Consider the following 15435-nt stretch of genomic DNA (forward strand, 5'->3'; position numbering starts at 1 on the left):
CCGATAGTGCTGCACTCCGAGTACTGCACTGGAGTGTCAGCCTAGATTTTTGTGCTCAAGTTTCTTGGGTGGGACTTGAACCTACAACTTTCTGACTCAGAGGCAAGAGTGCTACCCACTGAGCCACTGGCTGACACTAAAGAACAAGCAGTTCTGAAGAAAGGTCATCGACCTGAAACGTTAACTCTGTTTCTGTCTCCACAGATACTGCCTGACCTGCTGAGTATTTCCAGCATTTTCTGTTTTTATTAAAGAAACGAGGGAGTGATTGCTGACAGGAAGAATGTTGGGTCATCCTGCACATGCGCACCTCCCTGGCGGCTGAGGCGAAACACCGACTCGCCCCCACCTGAGCCGCGCACGCGTACCAGATGTTGCGGCTCCGCATGCGCGCCCGATGTTCCAACCGCGGGGGTTTTGTGTGCTGAGCATGCGCGTTGCGGACCGATCGGGACGGGCAATTGTGGAGCAGGAGGGAGAGCGCGGGGGCCATGAGCACATGCGCGGGACTCAGAATCTACAGAGCGCTTTCTGGAGCGCGGGGGCTTGTGGGTATTGCAGCCGCCATTACTGCTGATCCTTTCAACCAACCTGTGCAGCAGCTGGGGCCTGAAAATCAGCTTCACTGCCCCTAGGTTTAGAAAGGGGAAAATTAAACAACAGTTTGCCTCTGATCCTTTTCTGAACTCAATTTACAGGGTTATAGAAGTGAACAGTTACAGGCGGGAAGCTCAGACCAAACATCACGTCAACATCTGAAAGAGTCGCTCGATTCATCCGGACCTGAATATCATCGGCCTTTGCACATGGAAGGAGAAAGCAGCGATTGCAGCGATGACAAACCGCACACGTGTTCAGTGTGTGGACGCGGATTCAGCCGATTGCCTGACCTGGCGAGACACATGCACCGTCACACCGGGGAGAAACCGGGTAAAGGTGGGGCCGGCGGGAAGGGATTCAGTTCCCCGTCTGCATTGGAAGCTCAACGGCGCAGTCACACCAGGGACAGTCCGTTCACCTGCTCCGTGTGTGGAAAGGGATTTGTTTGTTCATCCCACCTGCAAACACACCAGCGAGTTCACACTGACGAGAGACCGTTTCACTGTTCTGACTGTGGGAAGAGTTTTAAAATCCCCTGGGAACTCAAGCAACACCAGCGAGTTCACACTGGGGAGAGGCCGTTCACCTGCTTCGTGTGTGGGAAGGGATTCGCTCGGTCCTCCAACCTTCTGGCACATCAGCGAGTTCACACTGGAGAGAACCCCTTTAAATGTTCTGACTGTGGGAAGAGATTTAAAACCTCCGGGGATCTGAAGAGACACCGGCTCCTCCACACTGGGGAGAGGCCGTTCACGTGCTCCAAGTGTGGGAAGGGATTCACTCAGTCATCCCACCTGCTGACACACCAGCGCCTCCACACTGGGGAGAGGAAATTCACCTGCTCCGAGTGTGGGAAGGGATTCACTCAGTCATCCCACCTGCTGACACACCAGCTCCTCCACACTGGGGAGAGGCCGTTCACCTGCTCCGAGTGTGGGAAGGGATTCACTGAGTCATCCAACCTGCAGAGACACCAGCTTGTTCACACTGACGAGAGATCCTTTAAATGTTCTGACTGTAGGAAGAGCTTTAAAAGCTCCGGGGATCTGAAGGGACACCAGCGAGTTCACACTAACGAGAGACCCTTTAAATGTTCTGAGTGTGGGAAGAGTTTTAAAAGCTCCTGGGAGCTCAAGCAACACCAGCGAGTTCACACTGGGGAGAGGCCATTCACCTGCTCCGTGTGTGGGAAGGGATTCACTCGGTCATCCAACCTGCTGGCACATCAGCGAGTTCACACTGGAGAGAACCCCTTTAAATGTTCTGACTGTGGGAAGAGATTTAAAAGCTCCGGGGATCTGAAGAGACACCGGCTCCTCCACACTGGTGAGAGACCGTTCACGTGCTCCATGTGTGGGAAGGGATTTGCTCGGTCCTCCAACCTGCTGACACATCAGCGAGTTCACACTGGAGAGAACCCCTTTAAATGTTCTGACTGTGGGAAGAGCTTTAAAAGCTCCGGGGATCTGAAGAGACACCGGCTCCTCCACACTGGTGAGAGACCGTTCACGTGCTCCGTGTGTGGGAAGGGATTTGCTGAGCCATCCACCCTCCGGTCACACCAGCTTGTTCACACTGACGACAGACCCTTTAAATGTTCTGACTGTGAGAAGAGCTTTAAAAGCTCGAAGAGCCTTAAGAGACACCAGCGTCTTCACACTGATCATCGAATCTAACAGCACAGAAGGTGGTGATTCGGCCCATCGTGTCTGTTCCGGCTCTTTGAAAGAGCTGTCCAATTTAGTCCCAAGCCCCAGCATTATCCCCAGAACTCTGCAAACTAGTCCTCGTCAAGTACATGTCCAATTACTGTTTGAAAGTTCATGTTGAACCTGATTCCAGCATCCTTTCAGATGGTGCGTTCCAGATCTTAACAACCCTCTGTGTGAAAACAATTCTCCTCATTCCCCTCTAGTTCTTTTAGCAACTATTTTAAATCTGTGACCTTTGGTTACCGACCCACTTGTCAGAGTGAACAGTTTCTCCCTACTTGCTCGATCAAAACCCCCTCATAATTTTGAACACCTCTATTAGGTCTCCTCTTAACCTTCTCTGCTCTAAGGGGAACAATCCCAGCTTCTCCAATCTCTTCACATAACTGAAGTCCCTCATCCCTGGTACCATCCTGGTCAACCTCCTCTGTACCCTCTCCAAGGCCTTGACATCCTTCCTAAAGTGTGGTGCCCAGAACTGTACACAAGACTCCAGCTGAGGCCAAAACCCTGCAGCTGTACAAAACCCTGGTTAGACCACACCTGGAGTACTGTGAGCAGTTCTGGGCACCACACCTTAGGAAGGATATATTGGCTTTGGAGGGAGTACAGCGTAGGTTTACCAGAATGATACCTGGACTTCAAGGGTTAAGTTACGAGGAGAGATTACACAAATTAGGGTTGTATTCCCTGGAATTTAGAAGGTTAAGGGGTCATCTGATCGAAGTTTTCAGGATATTAAGGGGAACAGATAGGGTAGATAGAGAGAAACTATTTCCGCTGGTTGGGGATTCTAGGACTGGGGGCACAGTCTAAAAATTAGAGCAAGACCTTTCAGGAGTGAAATTAGGAAACAATTCTACACACAAAGGGTGGTAGAAGTTTGGAACTCTCTTCCGCAAACGGCAATTGATGTGAGATGAATTGTTAATTTTAAATCTGAGATTGATAGGTTTTTGTTACCCAAAGGTATTAAGGGATATGGGCCAAAGGCGGGTGTATGGAGTTAGGTCGCAGATCAGCCATGATCACATTGAATGGCGGAACAGGCTCGAGGGGCTGAATGGCCTCCTGTCCTATGTTCCTAACTAGTGATTTGTAAAGGTTTAGTGTAACTTCCTTGTTTTTGTATTTAATGGCCCTATTTACAAAGCCAAGTATCCCATACGCTTTCTGAACCCCCTCACCAACTTGCCGTGGCACTTTCAAAGATTTGTGAATGTGGACCCCCAGGTTCCTCTGCTCTTGCACCCCCTCAAAATAGTCCCATTTAGATTATACGGCCTCTCCCTGTTGTTTCCCCCAAAGTGCATCACTTCACACTTATCCTCATTTAATTTCATCTGCCTTGTGTCTGCTCATTTCACAGTCTGTCTCTGTCCTTCTGAAGTCTGCTACTACTATGCTCACTATTTACTACGTTGCCAAGTTTTGTATCATCCGTAAACTTCAAACTTGTACACCTATACCCAAGTCCAGGTCAGTTATATATAACAAGAAAAGCAATGGTCCTAATCCCGGCCCCTGGGGAACCCACTGCATACTTCCCTCCAGTCAGAAAAACATCCCTCAGCACTACTCACTGTCTCCTCTCCCTTAGCCAATTATATACCCAAATTACCATCAGCTCTTTAATTCCCTGTGCTTCTATTTTCCGAGTAAGTCTCTTATGTGGTACTTTATCAAATGCCTTTTGAAAGTCCATATATACATTTACTGCACTACCTTCATCAACCCTCTGTTACTTCATCAAAGAACTCATAGTCAGACACGATTTACATTTAACACATCCATACTGGCTGCCCCTTATTAACCCATGCTTCTCCAAGTGAGAATTAATTTTGTCCTTGACAATGGTCTCTAGTCGTTCACCCATCACTGACATTAGACTGATTGGCCTGTAGTTACCAGGTTTATCCCTCTCCCCTTTTTTAAACAGGGTGCAACATTTGCAATCGTCCAGTCTTCTGGCACCACTCCCATATATCTGATGGAGATTGAATGATTGTGGTTGGAGCTTCTGCTGTCTCCACCCTAGCTTCCCTCAGCAATCTAGGATGCATCGCATCTGGACCGGGTGACTTGTTAACTTTGAGTGATGACAACCTATTGAGCACCTCCTTTCTATCCATTTTTATCCAATTTCTCTACTCCCCCTCCTCTACTGCGACATTAACTTCATCCTCTTTTGTGAAGACAGGTGCTAAGTACTCATTCAGTACCTCAGCCTCGCCCTCTCCCTCTGTATGATGAGCTCCTATTTGATCCCTAATCAGCCCCACCATTCCTTTAACCTTTTACTTTTCATATGTTTATAGAAGATTTTTGGGTTCTCTTTTATGTTACCCGCTAATCTTTTCTCATTCTCTGCCCTTCTGATATCCTGTTTCATTTCCCCCCACACTCTGTATTCTGCCTGGTTTTTGACTGTATTCTGTACCTGACATTTGTCGTAAACCTTTTTCTGTTTTATTTTAACCTCGATATCCTTTGTCATCCAGGGAGCTCTAGCATTGGATGCCCCATCTTTCCTCCTTATGGGAATATGTTTGGTTTGTACCCGAACTATCTCAGCCTTGAAGGCCTGCCATTGGTCATTCACTGTTTTCCTGGACAATCTTTGTTTCCAGTCCACCTGTGCTCGATCCCTTCTCAAATCACTGAAATTGGTTCTCTTCCAGCTGGGTATTTTCACCGTTGATTTTTCTTTGTCCCTTTCCATAACTACTTTAAACCCAATGATATTGTGATCACTGTTAACCAGATCCCTCCTGCCGCAGAACCGATGACAGACCCTTTAAATGTTCTGACTGTGTAAAGAGGTTTCAGAGTTCATCCAACCTGCTGAGTCACCAGCGAGTTCACACAGATCTTCAAAGAAAGGAAGATGTTTTAGAAAGGCTGGCGGCACTAAAAGTTAGCAGCCATCTCAGAGTAGTGTCCCTTTAATTACAATCTCACAGGACAAGGAGAATCACTGTCCCTTTAACTACCACAAATCCCTGTGTGGAGGAGAGGGGGAGATACAGTCTGTCCCAGTAACTGTCGCAGAACAGAATTAGCGACCCTGTCCCATAAGGGCTTGACCCTCCACAAATCCCTGCTTTTCCTCGTGTTTCATTCTTAAAATTCTCATTCTTGTTTTCAAATCCCTCCGTGGCCTCGCCCCTCCCTATCTCTGTAATCTCTTCCAGCCCCTACAACCTTCCGAGATGTTTGTGCTTCTCTAATTCCAGCCTCTTGAGCATCCCCGATTTTAATCGCTCCACCATTGGTGGCCGTGCCTTCAGTTGCCTGGGCCCTAAGCTCTGGAATTCCTTCCCTAAACCTCTCCATCTCTCTACCTCTCTCTCCTTTAAGATGCTCCTTAAAACCTACTTCTTTGACCAAGCTTTTGGTCATCTGCCCGAACATCTCCCTATGTGGCTCGGTGTCAAATTTTGTTTTATAACGATCCTGTGAAGAGCCTTGGGATGTTTTACTACATTAAAGGCACTTTATAAATACAAGTGGTTGTTGTTTCCTGAAACTAATAACAAATTCCCAAGAGGCACGGGGTTTATCTGCTTTTATTCATGAATTTAAAAAGTCTCTATTAAAATCTGAGCCAGTGTGTTGTGAGACATAGAGCCTTGTGCCCAATAAGGGGAATAAAGGCCCACAGCCTCCCCTGGGCCCGGGCCCTGAACAAGGGACTGGAGAAACTCGCTGCCCTGTGGATCAGACAATCAGCCGGCGCTAGTCCCGCCCCTCGGGCTCCCCGATTGGTTGGAGGACCCACCGCCGGCTCGCTCCTCCAGCCCAGCCCCGCCCCACTCGCTCCCTATTGGTCGGAAGCTCCCGTCAATCAGGCCGTAGGTCCAGGTCACGTGTCCCTCACCGACTTTACAAAGAAAGCCTCGCGCAGTCGCCGGGCAGAGCTGTAGGTCGGCGGGAGCGGGGTCGGGAGATTAATAAACTGCAGGTAGGCAGCGCTGTGGGGTTTAGAAAGTTGGAGAACGGCCTCAGGCCCGAATGAAATCCAGCGGCCCAGTCTGTGTTCCACCGGACAGCAGTGGTGAGGCTTGTTCTCGGTGAAAGACCCGGGTTAGGCGCCGCCATCTTGTTGGAGGAAAGACAGACCTGTTCCCCCTGCAGCACGGTGCATGCGCGGCCATCTTCGTACAGGGACAGAGAGTGGGCGGGGCTTCAGGGTCCCAGTGACCAGGAGAGACAATCATTGACTTACTGATTTTATTCTCACTCTGCACACAGCGGGTGTAGAACTGAACCCAACCAGAGTAGAGGGAGGGGGAAAACTGGGAGTGGAGGAAAGAAATGTTGGAGATGGTGCGATGGGTTTGGATTTCAGCACAGGGAGGAGGGAGAGTGTGGGACGGGGATTTATAGCTTTGGGGGAACAAGAGAGGAAAGAATGTTCCATAGAAACTAGAATTGTCTGTTCTGAATTTCTATCCTGTAGTTACAGTGATGACTTTTGTAAACTCCTTTTACCGGGTATTAGAAGGGGAGGATTTACAGACGGGTAACTCAAACCAAACATCACAACAAGATCTGACAGTCACTCAATTCATCAGGACCTGAATATCATCGGCCTTTTTCTCTGTTCTGTCTGTGGGAAAAGATTTCAAACATCAGTGTGACTGGAAAAGCACCGAGACACACACACCCGAGTGAGAGTGTTCCAGTGCACTGACTGTGGGAAGAGCTTTAACCAGTTACACAGCCTGAAAAATCATCGTCCCATTCACAGCGGGGCGAAACCGTACACGTGTTCTGTGTGGACGAGGCTTCAACCGATCATCCAACCTGGAGAGACACAAGGACACCCGCACCACGGAGAAACGTGGGGACTGTGGAAAGGGATTCAATTCCCCGTCCCACGCAGTCACACCGGGGAGAGGCCGTTCACCTGCTCCGTGTGTGGGAAGGGATTCACTCGGTCATCCACCCTGCTGAATCACCGGCGAGTTCACTGAGGAGAGACCTTTTAAATGCTCGGACTGCGGGAAGTGCTATAAAAGTTCCGAGGAACTGATGTACCATCAACGTGCTAACGCTAGGGAGAGACCATTCAGGTGCTCTCACTACTGGACTGGGTTCAGGTAATCATCTGAACTCACTGTACACTAGCGCACTCACACTGGAAAGAGACCATTCACCTGCTACATGTGTGGGAAGGGATTCACTCGCTCATCCCACCAGCTGAGACACCAGTGAGTTCACACTGGGGAGAGGCCATTCACCTGCTCTGTGTGTGGGAAGGGATTCACTCGCTCATCTCGCCTCATTGACCATCAACTTGTTCACACTGATGAGAGACCTTTTAAATGTTCTGACTGTGAGAAGAGCTTTAAAAGCAAAAGGAAACTGATGCAACACCAACGCACTCACACTGGGGAGAGGCCATTCACCTGCTTCATGTGTGGGAAGGGATTCACTCAGTCATCCACCCTGCTGAGACACCAGCCAGTTCACAAGTGACTGCAGGGGTTGGATTCTGCTGTTAATTGCTGCTGTTAATCACATCCAGGACTGAACCATGTTCATTCTGACAGTTGGGTTTTGTTTCTGCTGAGGTTAATGACCCCTATAACTGGATATGTGTCAAATAAATCAGCTTTGTTTTCAATGCATTTTTGCAGATTTTTGTCTTCTCACCTGAATATTTAGCATCACCTGGCTGGAGTTCACTACTACTCAGAAGTGTCAGTAGGAGAGCATTGTGGTGACCGTGATCATAATTCGGTGAGATTTAAGGTAGTCATGGAAAAAGACAAAGATGAACCGGAAATAAAGGTTCTAAATTGCGGGAAGGCCGATTTTAATATATGTAAGAAGTCACACAACACCTGGTTATAGTCCAACAGCTTTATTTGCAATCACAAGCTTTCGGAGCGCTGCTCCTTCGTCAGGTGAAGTGGAGAGATGCATAAAGACACAACTTATACAGTCAGAGAATAATGTCAGATGTTTACAGGTAATCTTTCTAACTGCCATTTATCACACCTCGGCAGAGAGATAATCACAGCAAGCAAAGGTGAATGGTGTCCAAACAGGTCAGTCAGGAAAACATTACATCAAAGAACAGTGAGGTGGGGTCACGAGGGGTCAAATGTTGCAGATGCTGAGGTCTGTATGAAAAACAAAAAAAAAGACAAAAATAAATAATTTTTTTTTGTCTTTTTTTGTTTTTCATACAGACCCAGCATCTGCAACATTTGACCCCTCGTGACCCCACCTCATTGTTCTTTGATGTAATGTTTTCCTGACTGACCTGTTTGGGCACCATTCACCTTTGTTTGCTGTGATTATCTCTCTGCCGAGGTGTGATAAATGGCAGTTAGAAAGATTACCTGTAAACATCTGACATTATTCTCTGACTGTATAAGTTGTGTCTTTATGCATCTCTCCACTTCACCTGACGAAGGAGCAGCGCTCCGAAAGCTTGTGATTTCAAATAAAGCTGTTGGACTATAACCTGGTGTTGTGTGACTTCTTACATTTGTTCACCTCAGTCCAACACCGGCATCTCCACACCACGATTTTAATATGATAAGACAGGATCTGGCCAAAGTGGACTGGGATCAGCTACTTGTCAGAAAATCCACATCAGAGCAGTGGGAGTCATTCAGAAAGGAAATAGAGAGAGTACCCGTAAAGGTCAAGGGTGGGACCAACAAGTCCAGGGAACACTGGATGTCAAGGGATATACAAGAGTGGATTATTAATAAAGGGAGGCTTTTGGCAGATACAAAGGTCTAAAAACAGTGGAAGCCCGAGAGGAGTATAGAAAGTGCAGGTGTGTACTTAAAAAAGAAATTAGGAGAGCGAAGAGGGGGGCATGAAAAAACACTGGTGGGCAAAATAAAGGAAAATCCCATGGTGTTTTATAAGTATATACTAGCTCGGGGGGCCCGGCGTTGCCAGGGCAATTTTGGGCCGTGCGGTTTACGGCCGGGCGCTGCGGCTGCCGTGCTCTGTGTCACTCTTTCCCTCTGCCTCCCCCTCTCTCTCACTGCCACTCTCTCTCCCTGCCACCTCTCTCTCTCCCCCCCCTCTCTCTCCCTGGCCCTGTATGTCCCCTCTCTCTGTCACTCCCTCTCATCTCCATCCCTCCCTCCCTCCCCCTCTTTTGGCACCCGGGGAAGGGCTTTGAAAACTGAGCCCGGCCGCGGTGGACGTGCGGGGCCTAGCGGTTGAGGCCTGGCCCGGCTCTGGGGCCGAGACGGACCCCAGCTGAGCTCCTGGTGCGGCAGGGTGCCGTGGCGCGGTTAGCGGCCGGCCGCTAACGCTCCCCGCCAGCTCTGTCTCGGGCCGAGCGGTTGTGAGGCCCGGCCCAAGTGACCCGAACTCACCTCTCACTCCCGGAGCCACAATGTGGGGGTTTGTTTGGCTGGTGCTGTCACTGTGGGGATGAAAAAAATGGCAGTGAAGTTTCGGGAGGCTGCAGGATTAGGCCGGCCCACAGACGGCGGATTGGTCAACCATCAGGTCACTGAAGTGTAGGATTGGTGAACCATCAAGTCACTCAACACAAATGAGAGGTAGGATTGGTCAACCGCTAATGAGCGGATGTTTGAGGATTTTTGAACGTTTTTTGTATAGTGTCCGAACAATTCTTGTCTGACCAAAAAGTAAATATGCCTATTAGACTCCCCTAATGATAAGCTTTCTTTTGATATAACATGCGTGTAGGTACGCTCTATAACTTTTGAGTGGATAGCGGACAAACAGACAGACAGACAAACCAACTCATTTATATAAAACAGACAGACAGACAGACAAACCAACTCGGATAGATATATATATAGATAGATAAGGGCAAGAGGATAACCAGGGAAAGAGTAGGGCCCATTAGGGACAAAAGTGGCAATCTGTGTAGAGCCGGAAGATGTAGGTGAGCTTTTAAATGAATATTTTGCATTTGTGTTCACTATGGAGAAGGACGATGTAGGCATAGAAATCAGGCAGGGGATTGTGATTTACTTGAACAAATTAGCATTGAGAGGGAGGAGGTACTAGCAGTTTTAGCGGGCATAAAAGTAGATAAATCACCAGGCGAGATATATCCCAGGCTGCTGTGTGAGGCAAGGGAGGAGATTGCAGGGGCACGGACACAAATTTTCAGAACCTCTCTGGCACGGGGGAGGTCCCAGAGGACTGGAGGACAGCTAACGTAGTACCATTATTCAAGAAGGGTAGTAGAGATAAACCAGGGAATTACAGGCCAGTGAGCCTAACATCAGTGGTAGGGAAATTATTGGAAAAAATTCTGAGTGACAGAATTAGTCTCCACTTGGAGAAGCAAGGATTAATCAAGGATAGTCAGCATAGCTTTGTCAGGGGGAGATCATGTCTAACCAATTTGATTGAATTTTTTGAGGTGGTGACTAGGTGTGTGGATGAGGGTAGTGCAGTTGATGTAGTCTACATGGACTTCAGTAAGGCTTTTGACAAAGTCCAGCATGGGAGACTGGTCAAGAAGGTAAGAGCCCATGGGATCCAGGGCAATTTGACACATTGGATACAAAATTGGTTTAGTGGCAGGAGGCAGAGGGTGATGGTCGAAGGTTGTTTTTGTGACTGGAAGCCTGTGTCCAGTGGTGTACCGCAGGGATCGGTGCTGGGCCCTTTGCTGTTTGTAGTGTATATTAATGACTTAGATGTGAATGTAGGAGGTATGATCAGTAAGTTCGCAGATGACACGAAAATTGGTGGAGTGGTAAATAGCGAGGAGGGAAGCCTCAGGCTACAGGACGATATACAGGTTAGTTAGATGGGCAGAACAGTGGCAAATGGAATTTAACCCTGAAAAGTGTGAGGTGATGCATTTTGGGAGGACTAACAAGGCAAGGGAATCTTCTTCTTCTTAGGCAGTCCCTCGGAACCGTGGATGACTTGCTTCCACATTAAAAATGAGTTTGCAGGTGACTGATGAGTCCAATGCGGGACCTACAGTCTCTGTCACAGGTGGGGCAGACGGTGGTTGAATGGGCGGGGTGCTTGGGTTGACGTACACTCCTTGCGCTGCCTGCGCTTGGCTTCCGCTTGTTCCCGGCGAAGAGACTCGAGGTGTTCGGCACCTTCCCGAATGCTTCTCCTCCACTTTGTGCGGTCTTGGGCCAGGGATTCCCAGGTGACGGTGGGGATGTTACACTTTTTCAAGGAGGATCAGAGGGACCTTGGTGTGCATGTACATAGACCCCTGAAGGCAGCAGGACAGGTAGATAAGGTGGTTAAGAAGGCATATGGGATACTTGCCTTCATTAGCTGAGGCATAGAATATAAGAGCAGGGAGGTTATGATGGAGCTGTACAAAACGTTAGTTAGGCCATAGCTGGAATACTGTGTGCAGTTCTGGTTGCCACTCTATAGGAAGGATGTGATTGCATTAGAGAGGGTGCAGAGGAGATTCCCCACGATGTTACCTGGGCTGGAGCATTTCAGCTATGAAGAGAGACTGGACAGGCTGGGGTTGTTTGCCTGAGGGGGGACCGGATTGAGGTGCACAAAATTATGAGGGGCATGGATAGGATAGATAGTAAGGAACATTTCCCCTTAGTAGAGGGGTCAATAACCAGGGGGCATAGGGGTCAATAACCAGGGGGCATAGTTTCAAGGTAAGGGGCAGGAGGTTTAGAGGGGATTTGAGGAAAAACTTCCACCCAGAGGCTGGTTGGAATCTGGAACTCACTGCCTGAAAGGGTGGTAGAGGCAGGAACCCTCACAACATTCAAGAAGCATTTAGATGAGCACTTGAAACGCCATAACATACAAGGCTATGGACCAAGTGCTGGAAAATGGAATTAGAATAGACAGGGCTTGATGGCCAACGCGGTCACAATGGGCCGAAGGGCCTCTTTCTGTGCTGTATAACTCTATGACTCTATGAGAAAGGACAATCTGGGGGGAGGATCGTTCGGCGGGAACAGAACTTCAGCCTGGACACAGTCCTTCAGGACCACACTGCGAGGGGCAAACGGCACTTTGGTCTTTCTCGTCTCTCTTCACTAACAGCAAAGTCCCCATGCGGGTTAATCTTGAGGCCTGTAAGAAATGTGTCACAGCTGCTCTCTTCCATGGTTCAGAGCTCCAAGGCACGGAACAGAAGGCTCCTTTACAACTGTGTTTAGAGTCAGGAAGAACAACGGTGAATGCTGGAAACATGCTGTCAAATCAGAGATTGGTGTAAAACTGCGATCTGTTCCTGACAAAGTGAAACGGCAGGTTTAAGTTTCCAGTCTAAAAATGACTGTGGTAATTATTCCATGAAGATTTGACATGTTTGTGTGACAGTCCTGAGTCTACCATTTTAAGGCAGGCATTAACTCATTTAAAATACACCCTTTGAAAATAGGTTGGTTAAAGTCTGCATTAAAATAGCAGAGGAGTTCACAGGAGCCTGTTAACTGCTGGTACAATTATACAACAGACATTTGATCTCCAGATAAAGAAGGACCTGCAGCGTGTTTCCAGGAATTCCCTGTTTTATTGATGTGTGTGTGTTAGACACCAGGATAACTAAAAATACACGACCCGGAACATAGAAACATAGAAGATAGGAGCAGGAGTAGACCATTCAGCCCTTCGAGCCTGCTCCGCCATTCAATGAGATCATGGCTGATCATCCAAATTCAGTACCCTGTCCCTGCCTTCTCCCCCTATCCCTTGATCCCTTTAGCCTTAAGAAATATATCCAACTCTTTTTTGAATATATTTAATGAACTGGCCTCCACCGCCCTCTGTGGCAGAGAATTCCACAGGTTCACCACTCTCTGGGTGAAGAAATTCCTCCTCATTTCAGTCCTAAATGGCTTACCCCTTATCCTTAGACTATGACCCCTGGTTCTGGACTCCCCGGCCATCAGAAACATCCTTCCTGCATCTAGTCTGTCCAGGCCTGACAGAATTTTATAGGTTTCGATGAGATCCCCTCTCAATCTTCTAAACTCCAGTGAGTATAAGCCCAATCGACCCAATCTCTCCTCATACATCATTCCTGCCATCCCAGGTATGAGCCTGGTGAATCTTCGCTGTACTCCTTCCATGGCAAGAACGTCCTTCCTCAGGTAAGGCGACCAAAACTGCACACAATACTCAAGGTGCGGTCTCACCAAGGCCCTGTACAACTGTAGCAAGACATCCTTGTTCCTGTATTCGAACCCTCTCGCTACGAAGGCCAACATACCATTTGCCTTCTTAACCGCCTGCTGCACCTGCATGCTTACCTTCAGCGACTGGTGCACAAGAACACCCAGGTCTCTTTGCACTTCCCCTTCTCCCACGGGATGTGATCCCGAAAGTTACTCTGGGATCACTCCCGCTGTGGAACTCCACCACTGACCCTGCTGAAGGTTGTAGGCTCAGGGAGTGGGGCCTCCAGGAGTGGACAGTAAGAAAGCTGGGTTTCAGTATCCTGACAAATATATGCTGAACCAGAGGAATCCTTACTGAGGAACCGACTGGGGTTTTACCGGCCAGTGTAGGTCTAGGGGTGAATGATGCCTGACTCCCTGAACTGTCTTACATTGAACCCAGTTTGTAACAAGGTGAGTTCAGTTTATAGGAGAATAGGGGCAAAAATCACACACAATTGAGGGAGTCAAAAGCAGCCATTAGAGAAGCTCAGATCTTTTGGAAGATGGTGCACAATTGTGGTAATAATAGTAAAAGCTTTTCCAGCTACGTCAGGAGTCATGTAGAAGTGCATCAGCATAGATATATATATCCACACATATTAGTATAAAATAAGCACACATACTCTCTTATATTAAAATGGAGTCTGGAACTGTTTCAACAGGCCAAAATGGCTTCACACAGTATAACATAAGGGGAAACGGGCAGGCCCATATTAGGAAACGGTTTAAGGAAGAGGATGTGACTCCTTTGTAGCTTGCAGGCTAGACAGTTCCATAAACAAGATAAGCTTAACAGAACAAAAGCATGATAAACCAAAGGACATGTACTGTAAACATTCGTATGAATGTCCAGAACCAAAGTGAGAGACAAACCGTCTCCATTGTATAAAATTAATTAACTTTATCTAAAGGTATTCCTGCATCATGACTTTTGATTATCTATGGGCTAACCTTATCTTAAGACACCGAGGCTCTGCTGACCCTTTAGTCATCTTCTTGTTGACCTTAAACATTTCTTACTCATCTCTTCCTTAATGTTATTTAGTTGTGTCTCAATACCATACCATGTGATAAAAGGTTTTGATCTTTGTGTATAAAAAGAGGTGTTTTTGTCCATGTATTCGGAGAAGTCACGATAGCCTTTGCCTACGTGAAGCTCCCCTTGCTAGCAAGTAGTTAATAAAGTCTGCCTTTGACGATCACTTTGTTTCACAGAGTCTTATTGAACAGTCGAAACTTCGACAGTCAGAAGACATAGTTACACAGAGTTACTTAGAATTACAGAGTCTACAGCACAGGAACAGGCCATTCGGCCCAACTGGTCAATGCCGGTGTTTCTGCTCCACACGAGTCTCCTCCCACCACTCTTCATCTAACCCTATTAGCATATCCTTCTATTCCTTTCTCCCTCATGGGCTTATCTACCTTCCCCATGAATGTATCTGTGCTATTCACCTCAACTACTCCTTGTGGTAGCACGTTCCACATTCTGACCTCTCTTTGGGTAAAGAAGTTTCTCCTGAATTCCCCATTGGATTTATTAGAGACTGTGTTATATTTATGACCTGTAGTTTTGGACTCCCCCACAAGTGGAAACATTTTCTCCAGGTCCACCCTCTATAAACTTTTCATAATCTTAAAGACCTCGATCAGGTCACCCATCGGCCTTCTCTTTATTCTAGAAAAGAGCCCCAGCCTGTTCAGCCTTTCCTGATAAGTATATCCTCTCAGTTCTAGGATCATCCTTGCAAAGCCTTTTTCCACCTTCTCCAGTGCCTCTATATCCTTTTTATAATATGGAGACCAGAACTGTTCACTGTACTCCAAGTGTGGTCTAACCAATGTCCTATACAAGTTTAACATAACTTTTCTGCTTTTCAAATCTATCCCTTTAGAAATGATCCCCAGTCCATTGTTTGCTCCTGTTATGGCCTCATTAACCTGCGTCGCTACTTTCTGTGATTTTTAGCCCTGCTGTATGC

General features: G+C 47.6%; 1 pseudogene; it reads left to right on the plus strand.

The window, feature by feature from the left end:
- Window positions 1–585: 585 nt before the first annotated feature.
- LOC147118516 (uncharacterized) overlaps window positions 586–15435 on the plus strand; it is a 34473-nt pseudogene continuing 19623 nt past the window's right edge.

The sequence above is a fragment of the Somniosus microcephalus genome, chromosome 4, assembly GCF_052327205.1.
Source record: "Somniosus microcephalus isolate GS21.2 chromosome 4, FLI_Smic_1.0, whole genome shotgun sequence".
Lineage (NCBI taxonomy): Eukaryota > Metazoa > Chordata > Chondrichthyes > Squaliformes > Somniosidae > Somniosus > Somniosus microcephalus.